This window comes from Panthera onca, chromosome E2 (assembly GCF_046562875.1).
Source record: "Panthera onca isolate mPanOnc1 chromosome E2, mPanOnc1 haplotype 2, whole genome shotgun sequence".
In the NCBI taxonomy this organism is placed as follows: Eukaryota; Metazoa; Chordata; class Mammalia; order Carnivora; family Felidae; genus Panthera; species Panthera onca.
This window is the reverse complement of record NC_138353.1, coordinates 60054879-60071640: the sequence shown is the minus strand read 5'-3', so window position 1 is coordinate 60071640 and position 16762 is coordinate 60054879. Positions and strand designations below refer to the sequence as shown.

Below are 16762 nucleotides of genomic sequence, written 5' to 3'. Positions count from 1 at the left end.
CCAGGTCACGATCTCGCGGTCCGTGAGTTCGAGCCCCGCGTCAGGCTCTGGGCTGATGGCTCGGAGCCTGGAGCCTGTTTCCGATTCTGTGTCTCCCTCTCTCTCTGCCCCTCCCCCGTTCATGCTCTGTCTCTCTCTGTCCCAAAAATAAATAAAAAAAAAAAAAAAAAAAAAAAAACAAATGCCCAAAAGAAATCTTGCAGGGGAGAATCTATCCATCTATCATCTATCTAGCTATGTTTATATCCATTTATATCTCTATCTGTGTATTGATCTATCATCTACTGATTTATCAATCTATCATCTATCAATCAATCATCTATCTCTATCTACCTATTGACCTATCACCTATCACTCTGTTATGTCTGTCTCTATCCCTTCACTGACTACCTACATAACTACCCACCACTCTCCTCTATCTCACATATACGTACATAATACTTACATAAATGTTTGGATTCGTATTTATTTGCTGGGCAAAGATCACGAACGTAGGAAGGTACACAGCCCTGCGCTCCCAGACCTATGGGAAAATCCTGAAACTTTCCAGCCCAATATCCCTCCTTCTTTACCCTAACCTTCCCCAGTAGCTGGGAGGGAGCCAGCAGACCCACATGAGAAAGAGCCAAAGACTGGGGGAGAAGGAAAGAAAGGTTAGCCCATGTGACCCAGACTCGTCCCAGGGCCCTGCATCTGTCCCTTGGTCATGCAGACGGAGTGGACAGTGGGCGTAGATCCACCAACGAGAGGCTTCCCTGGGACCTCTTGCTGGGGTGGTGGCAGGCGGGACAGGGGCCTGAGCCGTGGGGGCCTTTTTGCCACCCTCCGGAGGGTCTCCCGAGAGTGGGGCCAACACAGAGGAAGGCAGAGCCGTGAGACGAAGAGAGGCTGACTCCTGAGGCGCTGTCTGGGAACCTGGATCCAACAGTGCCTGAAGCCCACTTGTCATCAAGTTATTTTCAGTCCCACCAGCCAGTAGGTCCCTTTCACGCTGTGTGACTTGTGTTTCTGTCACTTGGCAGTCACCCAAAGCGCCAGGATGTGAACATACGGCTGACAGCCAAGCTACAAGTAGGGTTACAAGGAGAAGTGACCGAGTGGCGGTGGAAGGCAGGTCGTGGAGGTGCTGAAGGGGTGCAGGGCATCCCCGTGGGTGTCTGCCTGGTGCAGGTCTGACCCCTCCTAAGCCCTCCAGGAGCCGCACGTACCCGCAGGGGGGGTGACCAGCCAGGGAAGATGAGGCAGAGCTCACCTCGGATAGCTCAGGGTCGTGACCTTCAGGGACACGTGTCTAGAGGGGCGGCCGGTGGCCGTCTGAACGCAGCGAGTGCCCTGACCGATCGGGGCCACTGGGCGGGACCGACCTACAACGACCTCCCGAGGCCGGGGGCACATGTTCCGGAAGGTCGCTGGCCCCGGGCTGCAGGACGACCAAACACGGGTGACAGAGGACTTTAGATTCGCGTGTCTGGGTTCAAGCCCTTCTCCTTGCTGGGCCTGCAGCTCGAGCCTCCAGTCCCAGGGCACTCCCGTGACCCAGCCAGGGGGGTCCGTGAAAACACCAGCAATCTGGGCGTGGTCCTAGCACGGTGCCCGGAACGTGGTGCCCAGGACGGCACACACAGGCCGGGTGCGCAGTTTGCACACGCACAGCCACGGTCGTACCTTTAACACTGAGTCACGCAACATGACACGTGTGTGGCACACAGTATCACGCACAACACGCCCGGGGCCGTGTTCATATACACAAACCACCCGCGGTAACACAGGCCTGCTTGTAGCTATATCTGTACATCCACCTGTTTCCCGAGCCTCCCAACTGGCTGTCCGTGATTGGAAGAGAAACTTGCCCCTGAGGTCCCGCCTACACAGTCTGCCGCCAGGTAGAGGGGTGCGGGGCCATTTCACCCCCGGGGAACACCTGAGCCAGCAGTGAGGCAGTGTGGCCCAGGTCCCAGGGCAGGGAGGCCAGTGGGTGCAAAGCCACCACAGGGGAGCCGGGAGGGGGCACAGGGGAGCAGGAAGGGGGAGCAGGGAGTTGGGGGGGCACAGGGGAGTCTGGAGGGGGTACTGGGGAGCTTGGAGGGGATACAGGGGAGCTGGGAGGGGGAACAGAGGAGTTGGGGGGCACAGGGGAGCAAGGAGAGGGCACAGGGGAGTCGGGAGGGGGCACAGGGGAGTCAGGGATGGCACAGGGGAGTCGGGAGGGGGCTCAGGGGAGCAGGAAGGGGGCACAGGGGAGCAGGGAGGGGGTACAGGGGAGTTAGGGGGACACAGGGGAGTTGGGAGGGGGCCCAGGGGAGCCGGGAGGGGGAGCAGGGAGTTGGGGGGGCACAGGGGAGTCGGGAGGGGGTACTGGGGAGCTTGGAGGGGATACAGGGGAGCTGGGACGGGGAACAGAGGAGTTGGAGGCACAGGGGAGCAGGGAGGGGGCACAGGGGAGTTAGGGGGACACAGGGGAGTTGGGAGAGGGCCCAGGGGAGCCGGGAGGGGGAGCAGGGAGTCAGGGGGGAGGCCCAGGGGAGCCGGGAGGGGGTACTGGGGAGCTTGGAGGGGATACAGGGGAGCTGGGAGGGGGAACAGAGGAGTTGGGGGGCACAGGGGAGCAAGGAGAGGGCACAGGGGAGTCGGGAGGGGGCACAGGGGAGTCAGGGATGGCACAGGGGAGTCGGGAGAGGGCTCAGGGGAGCAGGAAGGGGGCACAGGGGAGCAGGGAGGGGGTACAGGGGAGTTAGGGGGACACAGGGGAGTTGGAAGGGGGCCCAGGGGAGCCGGGAGGGGCACAGGGGAGCCGGGAGGGGGTACTGGGGAGCTTGGAGGGGATATAGGGGAGCTGGGAGGGGGAACAGAGGAGTTGGGGGGCACAGGGGAGCAAGGAGGGGGCACAGGGGAGCAAGGAGAGGGCACAGGGGAACACGGAGGGGGCACAGGGGAGTAGGGAGGGGGGCACAGGGGAGCAGGGAGGGGGTACAGGGGAGTCAGGGAGGCACAGGGGAGTCGGGAGGGGGCTCAGGGGAGCAGGGAGGGGGCACAGGGGAGTCAAGGGGGCACAGGGGAGCAGGGAGGGGGTACAGGACAGGTTGAGAGGTCTGGGCGCTCTGGGATGGGCCAGGTGCCTGTGGGGACCCCGAGGACAGAGACCACACGCAAATGACCGTGCACAATCCTGAGGCCTGAGTTTCCGTGGACACCGTTGCCCGTCCCCTGCCTTCCAGGGCCATGAAACGACCAGGCCCGGCTGGTTCTAGGTGCTCGCCGGCCGGCTGGGGAGATGCCCACATGGCCCGAGGGAGCGAGGGGCAGGAGCCGGCTGGTGCACCTGCTGGTGGGGCGTCCGGGCATCCTGTGGGCTGCCCCGGGTACTTGCCACGCCGTGGCGCCCCGCACATGTGCACGTGCCCGGCCTTCCACCCCGGGGGCCCCTGACAACTCTCAGAAACGGAGACTACACGTTGGGATGAGGGTATTTTGTTACGTCGGTTAAAGAAAATCTTCACGAAATTCGCGACCCCTCTTTCTTTTCCACACGAAGCCACTGAGGGATCGGAAGCGATCGGCTACCTTGCACCCTGCTTCTCTTGACGGCGCCGGTAACAGACGGCGAGCCCTTTCCTGCCGAGGCCCCATGGCTGCCCACACCTGGGGGCCTTGCCACTGTCCCGGACGGCACGGGCCTGAGACGCCCGGTGGCCAGAAAGCTGGGCAAGGGGCGTCCACGCCGCCTTCTGCGGGAACGATGCCAGTTGCCAGACAGCGGTCCTGCCCCATGGCTGGCAAAGCACTTCCCGGAAGGCAGGACTTGTGAGGCCCAGGGACGGGTGGGGGGGACCGAGGCTGGAGGAGGCGAAATGCTGGGACGAAGGCCCACGCCTGCCCGGCTGAGCCTCACCCTGAGCCCCTCCTCCAGCCCCTCCGCGATGGGGTCTCCTGGTCCCTGTGGGGCTCGGCTCAGAGCAGCCTGGGGAAAGTCCGGGTTCGCTCTTTTACTTGCTCTGGGGGGCCAGGCACAGGAGGTCCTCAGGCCTAAGCGCACAGACCCAGGTGCCCACTGCCCAACGGCGGGCCCCTCCGGGAGCTTCCGAGACGTTAATTATTCCCCAGGCACCGGCCCGGCATAAATACAGCCTAGACATCCAAGAAAAGCACGCTGCTGGGATGGGGAGCCTTTCCCAGAGCTAAATGCAGCCTCGGCAACAGGCACGTCGGCGAGCTCGCTCAGATAACAATCGGATTCTGCAGGCCCCGAGCTGACCCTGCGGCGGGCACGCTCCCACTCACCGGGAGTGACCGCCGTGGCCGGGCGCAGAGGGCCGCCGGCTGTCTTTCTTCCGCTGGGAGGGCACTCCAGGGCGGGGAGCAGGAATGCACGTGGGCCGGTCCGCGTTTAGCGTGTATTTATAAATGGGGCACAGCTGCCAGCCGAGTGGCACCCGCGAGGTCAGCTTCCTGCCAGGTCCCGCGGCCAGATGTTTACTGAGATTGCAGAGAGACCGTTCCGCCCACGCGCGCCCAGATTCATTCCACATCTACACTCCAAGGCTGCTCTGTGGTGCCTGGGCCTGGCCGGGCTCCAGGCGCTCAGAGAGGAGAGGCACCCCGGGGACTTGAGACGTGGGACCGGCACACGCGGGGTGGGTTCAGAAGGGAGCAAGGAGGGAAGGGGACTCGTGCCGCCTCGGGTGGGGGAAACCTTCTCAGAGAGGAGGCGGGGCAGGATGGGAGGTGGGTTTTGAAGGATGGGTAGGAGTTTTCTGGACATCACGAGGAGGGAAAAATAGCACGGTGCCACGGGTTGGCGGTGAGCAAGGGGCGTGGTGCCAACCCGGGTGCCAGGAACACGGCATCCAGGGGAGAAAAGGTGAGAGTTTCAGCGGGTCCTGAGCCGCACGTGGGCGCGGTTTCCAGGGGAGCTTGTTAAGAGGCAGGTCCCAGGGCCACCCCATCGCACAGCTGGGCGAGGCCGGGCGTCTGATCTGGGGCCGCTGACCCCAGTCCGAGAAACTGAGGCTCAGAGAAGGAACGGAAGTCTGGAGGGGCTTCCTGGAGGCCGTGGGGGAAGAGGTGTGGGGGGATGGGCATCCAGGGGCTCCGCGGTTGAGGGACACCCGGACGCCGAGGTGCGCGGCGGCCACAGGCACACTGAGAGCCCGTGAGGGGCTGGTCGGAGCGGAGACTCCGATTAAACATAAAACACGCACCGGACTCTGCCTCGGTTTTACACTGAGCGCCGCGGTGATGCTATTTCCGATGTCACGTGTTACAGAAAACGAACTGCATCGTTGGCTTTGCGTCCTTAAATGCGGCTCCCATCGCTTTCAAAACTGCCTGTGCACCTTGGTCCCCGGCTCGCGCAGAACCGCAGACGTGCCCGCTCTCAGACACAGTGACGCTCTCACGCACACACACGCACGTGCTCAGGGCACACTCACACGTGAACACACGCAGGCACACACGTGTGCACACAGGTGCAGGCTCACACCCCCGATGCACACATGTTGAGTGGGGAGGGGTGGTGACTGTCCCAGAGCTGGCCAAGGACCCCGCGGGGGTGTCTTCCTCTCCTCGGCTGCCCCCTCATGGGGCCCTCGTGGCCTGGGGCAAAGGGGCCACGGACTTGTGCTGTGGTATGGGAGCCCTGTCAGAGTGGTGGCTGGAGGGCTCTCTCCCACAGTGGGGCCGGCCCCCCTCGGTCCTGCCCTCCTCTTTCTAGAGTCGGTGGCCCCCCACTTCCTGTGTCTCATCCTCTCTCCCGGCCCCACCAGAGGCCCCCGTCAGGCACCTGCGGACTTTCCTCCGGGTGCTAAGCGCAAAGCCACTGCCCGCGTCCCCGACGGCCCCGGCCAGACTGTGAACTGTCGCAGTGGGGGTGGGGGGCACCGGAGCACAGCCCGGCCCCCGAGCGGCCGTGTGCCGGTGGCCGCTACATACATGCGGGACGCACAGAGGGCGCCCAGCACTGTGGCCGTCCTGGGGGGACTCTGAGCACCGGTTACGTATGGCTGAGGAGAAGTCAGACGGCCCAGGGGGACGCCGAGCCCCCAGCACCTCTGACCCTGCTGCCGTTGTGTCCCCGCGAGATACCGCTCAGCAAGGGCCAGCCTGGCGGTGCCCCGGAGCGCCTGTCAGCCATTGCCCGCGAGAGCCAGGGAAGGCGGGCGCCCCTTGCCCTGTGTGCCCGGCGTCAGGTTAGGTGGCCTGGCCTGAGCCCCCGAGGCCTCTGACAGCTCCCTGCTGGGTGGGTTTCGGGCAGATGTCTTCACCTCTCTGGGGTAAGAGTGGTGGATTCTGGTACTTACTGGGTATGTCCATTCTGATCGTGCATTATGGAACTCTGAAAAGAGCCACAGGACAGGCTCGGGGGTCCCTGGGTCCCGGTTGGGGCAGGCCAGAGCTAAAGCCACAGGACAGGCTCGGGGGTCCCTGGGTCCCGGTTGGGGCAGGCCAGAGCTAAAGCCCCGTTGATCACCAGACCTCGGTGAGTGATGTTTGGGTCTCCTGGGGTCAGTGCCCCATAATCATGCGATTATTCCCTCTCTGCAGTGTGAGGGGAAGGCTGGGAGAAGGAAGAGCGGTAGAAGTTTCCGGCACTGTAGCAGGTCCCTCCCTGAGGGTCTGGGCCCTTCCCTCCAGGGACGCTGTGAGGAAGAGGACGGGAAACGTGTGTGGACGGCGGGTGCCCAGGAGAAGCCTCAGGCTGGGGCAGGGGCCAGAGGGCAGAGGGTCCCGCAGGACAGTCCCTGAGACTGTGACTGCCACTCTCTCTGCCCCGACTTCCCCATCTGTGTGCCGCCACGGACCCCGGGGTCCCGCTCCCGGACCCCGTCCTGGAGAAGTACAGAGACACGCCCCACAAAGATGCGCTCACACGTGCCCCCGGCAGCGCCGCTCACGGCAGCCGAGAGCCGCCGGTGGATGTGATGCACGCCACGGGGTCCGGCCACACAGCGGAGTATTACTCAGCCACAAAAAGGGACGAGGCACCGAAGCGTCCACAACGCGGACGCCCCGTGATGACGTTACGACCAGAAAACGTCAGGCGGTCGCAGAAAGAAAAACACTGTGATTTCATTCATGTGAAATGTCCTGAGCAGGCAAATCCAGAGAGGCCGAAAGTGGAGTCGTGGTTTCCAGGGCCGACGGGGGCGGGGGGGGGGGGGGGTGACCGCCGCAGGGTGCACGGTTTTTTTCGGGGGGATGAAAGTGTTCTAGAAGGAGGCAGTGGTCGTGGTCGCACGGCCTCGTGAAGGCACTAAAACCACAGCACTTGCCCTTTAAAAGGGTGAGCCGGGTGCCGTGCGAGGTGTCCCCACCATGTCGGGCTGACCGAGGACATGGGATGGCCCACCAGCAGCCGGCACACCGCCCCTGCCGAGGGCACACGTCCCCCAGCACCCGGCCCCGGTCCCGGGCCCCCTCCGCCCCGTCCAGTCAGGGGTCTCGGCACCAACCCCCCCCAACACCCGCCGCCCCAGCACAAGCCCAGAGAAGCCCCGCTCTGCAGGGTCCCCAGGGGGCGGCTCCCGGCCAGCCACACGGGGGCCGGGGGGGCGGGCGCTGTTTGCACACGGACACCTTGGCCCAGCGGCCCTGCAGGAATGTGGAAAATGCAGCGGCCGCATCTGCAGGCGGCATCTGTACCCAGGCCGTCGGAAAGCCTCAGTGGCCGCTCATGAATGTGGATTTTGTTTGGCCTGTTTGCCTGGGACACGGGCCCTGTGAGGAGCCCTGAGTCAGGACACAGGCTGGGAGCAGGCGGCCAGGGATGGAATGTCCCCGTCCTGCCCTGTCCCGCCCGCCCCGCAGCAGGGCCCGAGGGGTGAGGAGGGGGCCCGCTGTCGTGGGCGCCCCCTCACGGCCCCGCGGCCTCCGCCCCTCGCCGGCCGCCGTCCCTGGGGTCCAGCTGTGCCCGGAAGGTGGCCTCACCCGGCCCCCGTGGGGCATCGCTGCCTAGTCCTGGCCTCGCAGCCAGGGCGCGGGCGCTGGCCGGGGGCTCTGAGGGGTCCCCGCGCCCACGCTGCTCCCCCTCCAGGCCCCCTGCGAAAGGAGGCCGCCCTGGGGGAGGGGGCACGGCTCTGCGGCGGCTCCCAGAGGCTTCGAGCACTGGGTGATGGGAAACAGGGTGGCAAGGCGGCCTGGGGCCACCATCAGGGTTGGCCGGCAAAGCCCGGGGCCCCGGACGAGCCCTGCCGTCCCCCCCCCACCCCCCACCCCACGGTCATACGTGGAGCTTCTATTTGGGACACTCCTTCCCAAAGCTTGATCTGTGTGAACAGAGGTGTCATTCTCAGAGACCATCTCAATCCCGACAAGGGCTGGGTGAGTAGTGAGCAGAAAACCTATAGCTCGACGCCGGGGTCACGGCCCCCAAACGGCCGATGGAGTCGCTGACCTCACTCTCTGGTGGCTGGGAAGCGGGACGGGGGGTCCCCTGCCTGGCCTGCCACCCCGCTTCCCAGCCCTCCCCAGAGCTGGCCTGACGCGCCGGGGCCAAGGGAGCATCTACGAGAGAGGGACGCTGACCCACAATACTGAGGGTCCCGGACGCTCGGCAGCACCGACGGGGGAGGAGGCCAGCGGTGATAGAGGTCTGCCTCTCCGGCCCCCAGAAGGGGCGGCTTCCCGCGCCCGTACGTGACAGGACGCGAGTGACGTCCTCAGGAGCAAGGACAGCGGTCTAAAGTGTGACCGCCGCTCCCGCTCTGGGTACCTTTGGGTGGCTCCCTGGGTGGACACGGCCCCACAGCGTGCAGACGCCTGCTAAGCAGAGTCTGGGCTGGGTGTCCCTGTGCAGTGAACGACCTGCTCAACTGTACAGGCCCACTCTTCCTTCTACCCAGGGAAACGGTGGGTCCTCAGCTGACCTCACGGCGGGACTGAAGTATAAGATTGCAATCGGTCCCCGAGGACAGTATCTGTCACCCCAGCCACGGCTACGGAGACACAGTGAGGATAAACCAGCAAGGGACAGGCCAAAGAAACAGGACCTTGGCACCTGCGAGGCCGTCCGTCTCTATCCTACATCCTCCACCACGCTCCGTTCAGCCTCCAACACACAGTCGGCGGGTTCTATCAGAGAACTAGGTTGGCAACAGGACCCCAGGATCCCCCGGCCAGTGTGGGCCGAGAGCCCCTCCGTCGGGCTCGGCAGGGACAGGGCTTTGAAAGGCGGACATGTGACCGCCCGCCCCCGACGAAGGGTGGGACGCCGGAAGGGTTGATGGCGGAGCAGAGGGCAGTTCTGACGGGGCAGGGGACCGCACGCCATGGCAAGGAGGCGGCTGGCAGGTGGAGAAGGGAGACAGGATGCTGGGTGTCCGGCGGGGGGGCGGGGGGTGAGGTCACAGGCAGGAGGTGGACAGGGGGAGCAGCGTCCCGAGAATGGGCCCCGGGGACTGCGGTCAGGGAGGAGAACGGGGTGGGACGGCGGCCAGCCTGGAATGCAGGTTTCCAGCTTTAGCTGTCGGCAGCGGTGGGACGGGGAGCTGGTCACACCCTTCCCGGTCTCGTCCCTTCTGCACCCATGTAGAATGAACCAAAGTGGAGGTGGGCCAGCCGGCTGGGGTGGGCCGGGGAGAAGTGGGCAAGGAGCTGGCTGCGTCTGCAGGGTCCTTCCCACGGGCCCCGCGGGTCTCCCCGGCCGTGTGTGGGGGGGGGGGAACCCACCAGAGCTAGCGTCTGCTGTGCTCGCAGCGTGTCAGGCCCGTGCTGTGGGTGACCGGTACCTCGGCCCGCCCCTGGGCCCGGGCAGGTCTCCCCACTCTCCTGATGGAGACGTCGAGCTCAGGGACGCTGGGGGCTTGCCCACACAGCCCCGGGCAGCTGCTTCTGGAGCCTGCACCCTTCCCCACCGCACCACCTCCCCTGAACTCTGAGCCCCTCATCTTGGAGAGAAAGCAGACGGGTAACCGAATCTCAGTAAGAGTCAAAGCCAGGAGGAAGGTGGGGGTGGGGCTTGGCTAGGAAGTCTCCGGGCTCCGGAGGAATCCACAGTGTGAACTGATGTCTCTTTGGCACCATCAGTGGTGGCGGGGTTCCAGAAGAAAGGAGGTGGGAACAGGTCTCTGCTTCCAGGCCACCCCGGCGTCGAGCGGACGTGAAGTCGGGGAGGAGACCCGCTGACTTTCTCCCAGGGAGGGAGGCGGGATGATGCCTGACCCGGAATGTCAAGTCAGAAAAGGCGCAGGACCCGACACGATTAGGCTTCAAGGGGACATAATCTCTCTATTAACATTCTCCAAAGCCAACCGTGTGTAAGACTTAACCCGATGTGCCGTGTGCTCCTCAGGATGACAGGACCGGAGTCGACAGAAACCACAGACAGGTAGGAGGCTTTCCCCTCAATCTGCAGCACAGCCTTCTCATAACCTCCGGCACATTGTAGGGGTGGGACCATGGGATGGGTGGCTGTGACAGGCAGTGAGGTCCCCGGCGATGGGGGTATTCAAGCAGAGGCAGTAACCTGGAGGCAGGGTCTGGGGGAAACTGGGGCAGTGATGAGGGAGTTGTCTCTAAGTTGATCTCTGAGTTGTCTTTGACCCTGAAGTCCCGGGACTTGACGGCTCCCACGCTGCCCCTGGCTGCAGCCGGCCCGGGCTACAGGCAGAGGGGCCACTCACCCTTCCACGGTGCCTCCCCACCCCCACCCCCCGCCCCCCGCCCAGATGCCGTGGGGGCCGCGCGCTCCCCTCGAGGTGCCCCAGCCTCCTTTCTGCCTCACACACTCCTCCCCGGGTGAGGCTCTCGACAAGCTCTGCCCTGTGCTTCTGGAAGCTGCCAGGCCGGGCACATGGCACATGAGGGCACGCCCTCCTTCCTGGGCACCTCAGGGGCTGCCCTGGCCGCCCTTCCTTCCTAAGACTGTAATCTGTCCCAGCTTCCCGCCAGCCGCCCCCCTCCCCCGCCCCAGCCCGATACCAACCTGGCATTTTACCTGCTTGTCTGGTTCGTTATCGGGGAGGCAGGGGCTTGCTGGGTTGGGGGCTCCTGGGGTGGCGTGGGGCACAGAGAGGGCTCCGTCTGCATTTGCTCAACCAACAGGCAGTAGTGAGGGCACCGGGAGAGGCACCGGCCCCTGCCGCTCTCTGGCTGTGCGGCATCGGCCCGGTTACCTAACCTCTCTGATCCTCGGTTTCCTCACCGACACTAGGGGTACCCCCGATCAGGATAGGAGCCTTCCACACAGTAACACGTGGCACAGTCCCTACCCATCCCGAGCCAGCGGCCGAAGAGCGGTCCGCAAGGAGTTAAGGGCCTCAGCCACCGCCAGAGCGCAGGAGGCCAGCCCAAGCGAAGCCCCGTCTGTCCCTCCGACCCCGCTGCCTCCGTGGCCCAGGGCGCGGGGGGCAGGATCTGGGTGACCGCGGGAAGTCCCCGCGAGCCCCGGCTGGCCTTCCCTTCCGGCCGCCGCCGCGCGGCGCCGCGTCCCCACGGGTCCCTCCGGCCCGACTCCCTAGGCGCGCCCGGCCGGCCAGGGGCGCGGGCCGGGTGTGGGCGCCGCGTGGCCTCCCCGCAAGAGCGCAGCGGCGGGGAGCCCCGGGCGCCCGAAAGACCCGCCCGGGCCCGCGCGCTGCCCCCGCTGCCGCCCCGGCCGGCTCGCGCCCGGCCGAGCGCGGGGGCGGCACGCCCCGGGGGCAGCCCGGAGGAGGCGGCAGCCGGGCTCCGGGGGTGGGGGTGGGGGTGGGGGCAGCCGCTCCGGCCCGCAATGAATGAGCCGGCCCGCGGCCGCGCGCGCGCGCGCCCCCGCCCCGGCCCCGCTCCCCGGAGGCCCGGCTTTCCGGAGGCCCCGCTCTGCGGCCCCGGCGGGCACGCAGCGGCGGGCGCTGGGCTGCACTTTGCGAAGCGCCCCGCGGGGCCGGCCCGGGCTCCGCGAGCGGCGCCGGGCAGGGCGGAGGCCGGCCTCGAAGCGCCGCGGCCCCCGCCGAGCCCCCCGGCGCGCCCTGGCGTTCGCGGCGCGGCGCGTCCCGGGCCGGGCGAGCGGGGTCGGGGGGGCGGGGGGGGCCGCGGGGAGGGTCGCCCGGCCCCGCCGGAGCGGCGCGCCGCCGAGGGCGCCCGGGACGTGGCGGGTCGCGGGCGGCCAGGTGACCCGCCGCGCAAACCCCCGGTCCGCGCGCACTGCCCAGGCGCCGCGCGGCCACACTCACCTCCCGCTCCGAGGGCCCCGCTCCGTTCGCCGCGCTGGCGGACACGATCGAGCTCCCGGCACGGCCGCGGCGGCCCCGGCGCTCTGGGCGCGGAGGGCAGTCCTCATCCCGACCGCAGGCCGCCCGGGCCGCGCAGACGGGCCGCCCGCCCGCCGGGCACCGAGCCGCCCCGCCGCCGCTGCTGCTGCGCCGCGCTCTGCCCCTGCGGGCGGGGTGGGGAGAGGAGGGGAGCGGCCTCCACCCGCTTCCCAGGTCGGGCCGCGCGCGCGGGGCCAATCCTCGCGAACAAGCTCCCGGCAGCGGCTGGGTGCTCCGGGGGGCCCTCCGCCCAGCCCTGGGCAGCGCGCGCGGTCGGCCCCCAGGCACAGCCGGCTTCGGTTACAAACTTCAAACCCCTGCGTCCCACCCCCGCCCCCCCCCCCACCCCCCCAGCTATTTTTAGCAGCACTCTTCCTAGGTGTCTGTTTCACGGGACGCGCTCTGGTGATCCGGGTCCCTGATGGGAAAGGTATGGAGCCACCAAGCCCGGGCCCGCACCCCTCGCCAGCCCACCCCGGCCTGGCAGCGCTGAGCCGCTCGGAGGCGCCCGACGCGCTCCGCACTATTTTCAAAACCGGGGGGCCGAAGTGTGTCCGTGTGGTTTCCGGTGGCTCCTCCACCCCCACCCCCTCCCGGCCTCCTGTCTGCACAGGTTGGGACACCTCACATACTTGCCCCTTCCGCTTCTGCAGGGAGGATGGGGGGGAGGTGGTCATGCCACCTGCCACCTGCCTGGAGACCTTTTGAAGTCCTCCAGGTTGGCACCTGGAAGGCACCCTGGGAGGAGGTGCTCAGGCCTCAAAGGTGGGGGTTGAGGTTCCCCGAATCCTCAGTGCCCTCACTTTGGGTGCCCTGGCCCAGCCTCAGGCCTGGTGGATTCTGGAACGCAGATGGTGGGAGCTGGAGCCGCGCGGGCCCTCGAGCGGGAGGGCCCTCACGTGCCATCTGTTCAGCGGTTTCCCTCACAGATGAGGGCATCCGGGTCCAGAGAAGGCAAAGGCACCTACCCCAGGCCACACGGCCCAGGGCGTGGGACACCGGCCGTCCCTGGTGTGCCCGCGGGGGTCCCCTGCAAGGCCCTGGAGGCGACCACGGACAGGGGCCCCGCCCTCCTTCCCCTGCTTGAGACAGCCCCAGGGCCGGGACTCACAGAGCCTCGGAGAAGTGCAATTGTGTGTTGGGGTGGGGGGTGGGGTCTTCACTTTGTAGAAAGGCATACTTTCAGAATTGGTCCTTTGAACAATGTCCCCCTGAGAGCCTGCAAGCTTGCTTTAACTTACCCAAGTTCAAATTTCACACCCCCTTAGGAACACCTTTATCATGTAAAGCAAGGTATAGGTGACACACAGGGCCTTTGGCCCAGAGTCCCGCTCACTGGCTTGGGAAGGAGTGAACGGTCTGGCCCCTGGCCCCACCTGCGGTCCGCGGCAGTTGGCGGGGCCCTTAGCTGTCCACGTACAATTCACAGTAAGCTAAAACGGGCCGCATAGCGAAGTCAATTTTCCCGTGGCTGTTTGTTACCGCGTCTGAAGGAGCTTCCAGAAATCCCTGTCAGTGGACTTGAAAGCCTGAACTGAACGAGGGGTGAGAGAGAGTACGCGGCCCTGCCGCCCGGTCCTGCCTGGCGCTCAGAAAGCCCAAGCCTCAGCTCACATTTCCGGGGCATCGTCCCGGGCCTCTGGGTCCTGGGATCTCCCTCGCCATGGAAATCGGCACAGGAAGGGGCTGAGAACCGCCACCCCCCCCCCCTCCCCCAAGGTAATCGGTATTTCAATCAAGTTGGTTTCCTAAAGTTTCTAGTGCAGGGTCCCCTGGCTCAGACAGAGTTCCCACATGGAGCTTGCTTCCTCACCCTTCCCACTGGGTCTCTTCTTGCTTCTTAGGGAGCCCACAGTGTGTGTGTGTGTGTGTGTGTGTGTGTGTGTTTGTCCAGCCTGTGGCGCACCGGAGCACCCCTGGGGTGTGACAGGAGAGACCTCACTTAGTACTGCACCCTTGACCACAGTGTGGAGAGCGGATCGGCTCTGCCCCACCTGGGCCAGGTGCTCAGCGCGTGAACCTGACAGCCTAGGAGGCGGGTCTCTACACTTCCTCCTTCCCAGGGAGGTTCAGAACGTGCCTCTGCTGCCCGGGGGGCCTCGGTCCCACAGAGCTGGGAGCTTAGCCCTCCCGCTCGCAACCTGGACAGGTCCTAGGCTCCCGCCCCGACCCTCCCGGCCCACCTACTTGGTATAACCCAGCAAGTTTCAAATGGGGGCGACTACGCCCCCCACGGGACATTTGGCAACATCTGGGGACATTTTTGGGCCAGCTATAAGGCTGCCACGGCGTTTACCAGGTGGAGACCACAGAGGCCGCTAGACCTCCTACGACGTACGGGAGGGCCTCACAAGAGAGAGGAATCTGGCCCCAAATGTCAGCAGTTCCCCAGTGACCATGGTCTTCTGGGGGTGGACCCCAGCACCCCACCCCCTGGCCTAGTGCAGGCAACACGTCCCCTCCTCCACAGTCCCCAAAGCCTGGCAGTAACTTCATCCCCCTCTCCCAGGAGGAAGCGCCCAGTCCCCGCACGGGGTGCCGTGGACAGCGGGTGGGCTGGCAGGGTCTCGACCACGGGGAGTCCCTGCTCCTTTGCTCTGAGAACAGAACTGGAAACTGCCCGGCTGTGCTGGGCCTCCCTCTGCACCAGGACACGGCCCGGCCAGGGCCCCGACTCAACTTGCCCAAAGTCACGGACATCAAGCCCCGCTCTCCCTCCCCAGCCGAGCCCCCGTGCCGCCCGGGGCCCGAGACCCACCGCTGGCCGCCCTCAAGGGGCAGAGGCTGCCTGGGCCCCCGCGCGTGCTGGGAAAGCCAGTCAGGGCTCCTGAGTCATCCCCCTTGAATTTTGCCTGATGTCAAAATGAAACCGCGTACCCAGAGCCAGAGCTGGGGTGGGAGGAGTGAGAAGCGTCCGGCAAATTCCAGGGACATAGTGTCACATGGCCGCTCCAGCTTGACACTCACAGGGCCTTGGCATCGGCCACCCATCCGTCCAGACGGCCTCGCACCTTGAAAGCAGCGTCCTGCCCCCGCCCCGTGTGCAGTCCACACCAGACCCCGTGGGACCCCCGAGGCCAAGCCCCTCGTCCTTGGGAGAACAGACGTCCGACCTGGGACCAGGCCCGGGGCTGCGATGTGGCATGTTGGATGTTTATACCCTCCCGGGGTTTCGGTGGCAAGTCTGACCTGTGACCTTGTGGGCTCCCTCAGGCCCCTTACCCCCACTTGCCAGATGGGGAAACTGAGGCTGGAGGGCCCCATCCCAAGGTCCCAGGAGTTAGTAGCACAGCCCATCTGGGACCTTTGACTACCTCCTCCTATGCCTGTCGACTCCCTGCCAAACCCAGGGGGAGGGCACAGCCACGAGGGACGTGGGGCCCCTGACCTTGGGGGCATGCCTCCGCCTCACGGAGACGCCTCCCTGTGGCCCCTCGCTTCTCCCCGGGTGTCTTGGTGGGAGTGTGGGGACTTGGTGGCTCTTGTGCCTCGTCACATTAAGTGGCACTTCAGCAAACATGGAAGCACGGAACCCAAGCCCTTTCGGGGAATGAGCGACCCGGCCCTTCCGGAGGAATTACCTGTGCACCTGTACCCGCTTCCTGAAAAGCGGGCTCCAGGACCCCGCGTTGGTAACACAACCAGTGCTGGCAGAATTCGCAGAGGAGCCCAACAACTCGGAGGGCCTGGCCTCCGCCCCCCCGCTCTCTGCTAGCTGTGAGTCCTTGGGTAAGTCAGCGACCTCTCTGAGTTTCTGCCCTCCCGCCGGGAGTTGGCGTTTTTGGTGCCCGCGGCTCAGGGAGGAATTGAGAGGCCAGGAGGGCGCTGCCAGCCCCCCGAGGCAAGGTGGGGCTCCTCCTGACAGCGGCCGGGGGTCCCTGGTGCTTGTCCCGCAGCAGATGCTGTCTGGCCCTCATACGCCCCCCCACCCCTGCCCCGTGCCCCCAGGCACCCAGCCCGGGGCCAGGGCGTCAGAAAGAAAACTACAGGTTCGAGAACACAGAAAGGAACATACAAATGGAAACGAGTAAACCTTTACCTCACTGGTCAGCGGCAACTCAGCTCCTACGTGGCCACATGTAAAAACCCTGTGCATTTTCGGGGGTCTGCTGTGAGGGGGGTGGGCGGATGGAGGGAAGGAGGGAGGGAGGAGGCGAGCGGGCGGGAGGGAGGCTGGGTGAGTGGCGGGCGGGTGGGGCCAGAGCCCAGCGAACCCTTCCAAGGACACATTCCAGACTGAGGGTGGCGCATGACTCAGAACCCAGCGCTGGTTTCTGTCCTGTCTTCCTGTCTTCCAAATGGCCCCACTTGTGAGCAAAAAGGGACAGGGAAGGGGTGCCTTTCCTGAGGAGGGTCTCACACACAGACACCGGCATGCCCCCCCCCTCCCCCCGCCAACACGTGCTTTCACACGAGCGGGCCAGCGCCAGCCACGGGGACCCAAGGTCCGGCAGAGGGTCCGGGCGTGTAGAGCTTCCCGGGGCCCAAGGCCCACCTCGCCCCCCTCGCCCAGCATCGGCTCCTCCGCCTCCAGGAAGCCCTCC

The 16762-nt window shown here is 65.8% G+C and overlaps 1 protein-coding gene across 1 annotated transcript in view; it reads right to left on the bottom strand.

The window, feature by feature from the left end:
- Window positions 1-12468, bottom strand: part of ZNF469 (zinc finger protein 469) — a 47152-nt gene extending 34684 nt beyond the window's left edge. Inside the window, exon 1 of the mRNA XM_081791349.1 lies at window positions 12141-12468. The gene's annotated coding sequence lies outside the window, so the exon portion shown is untranslated. The remainder of the gene's footprint in view (window positions 1-12140) is intronic.
- Between the last annotated feature and the right edge of the window lie 4294 nt (window positions 12469-16762).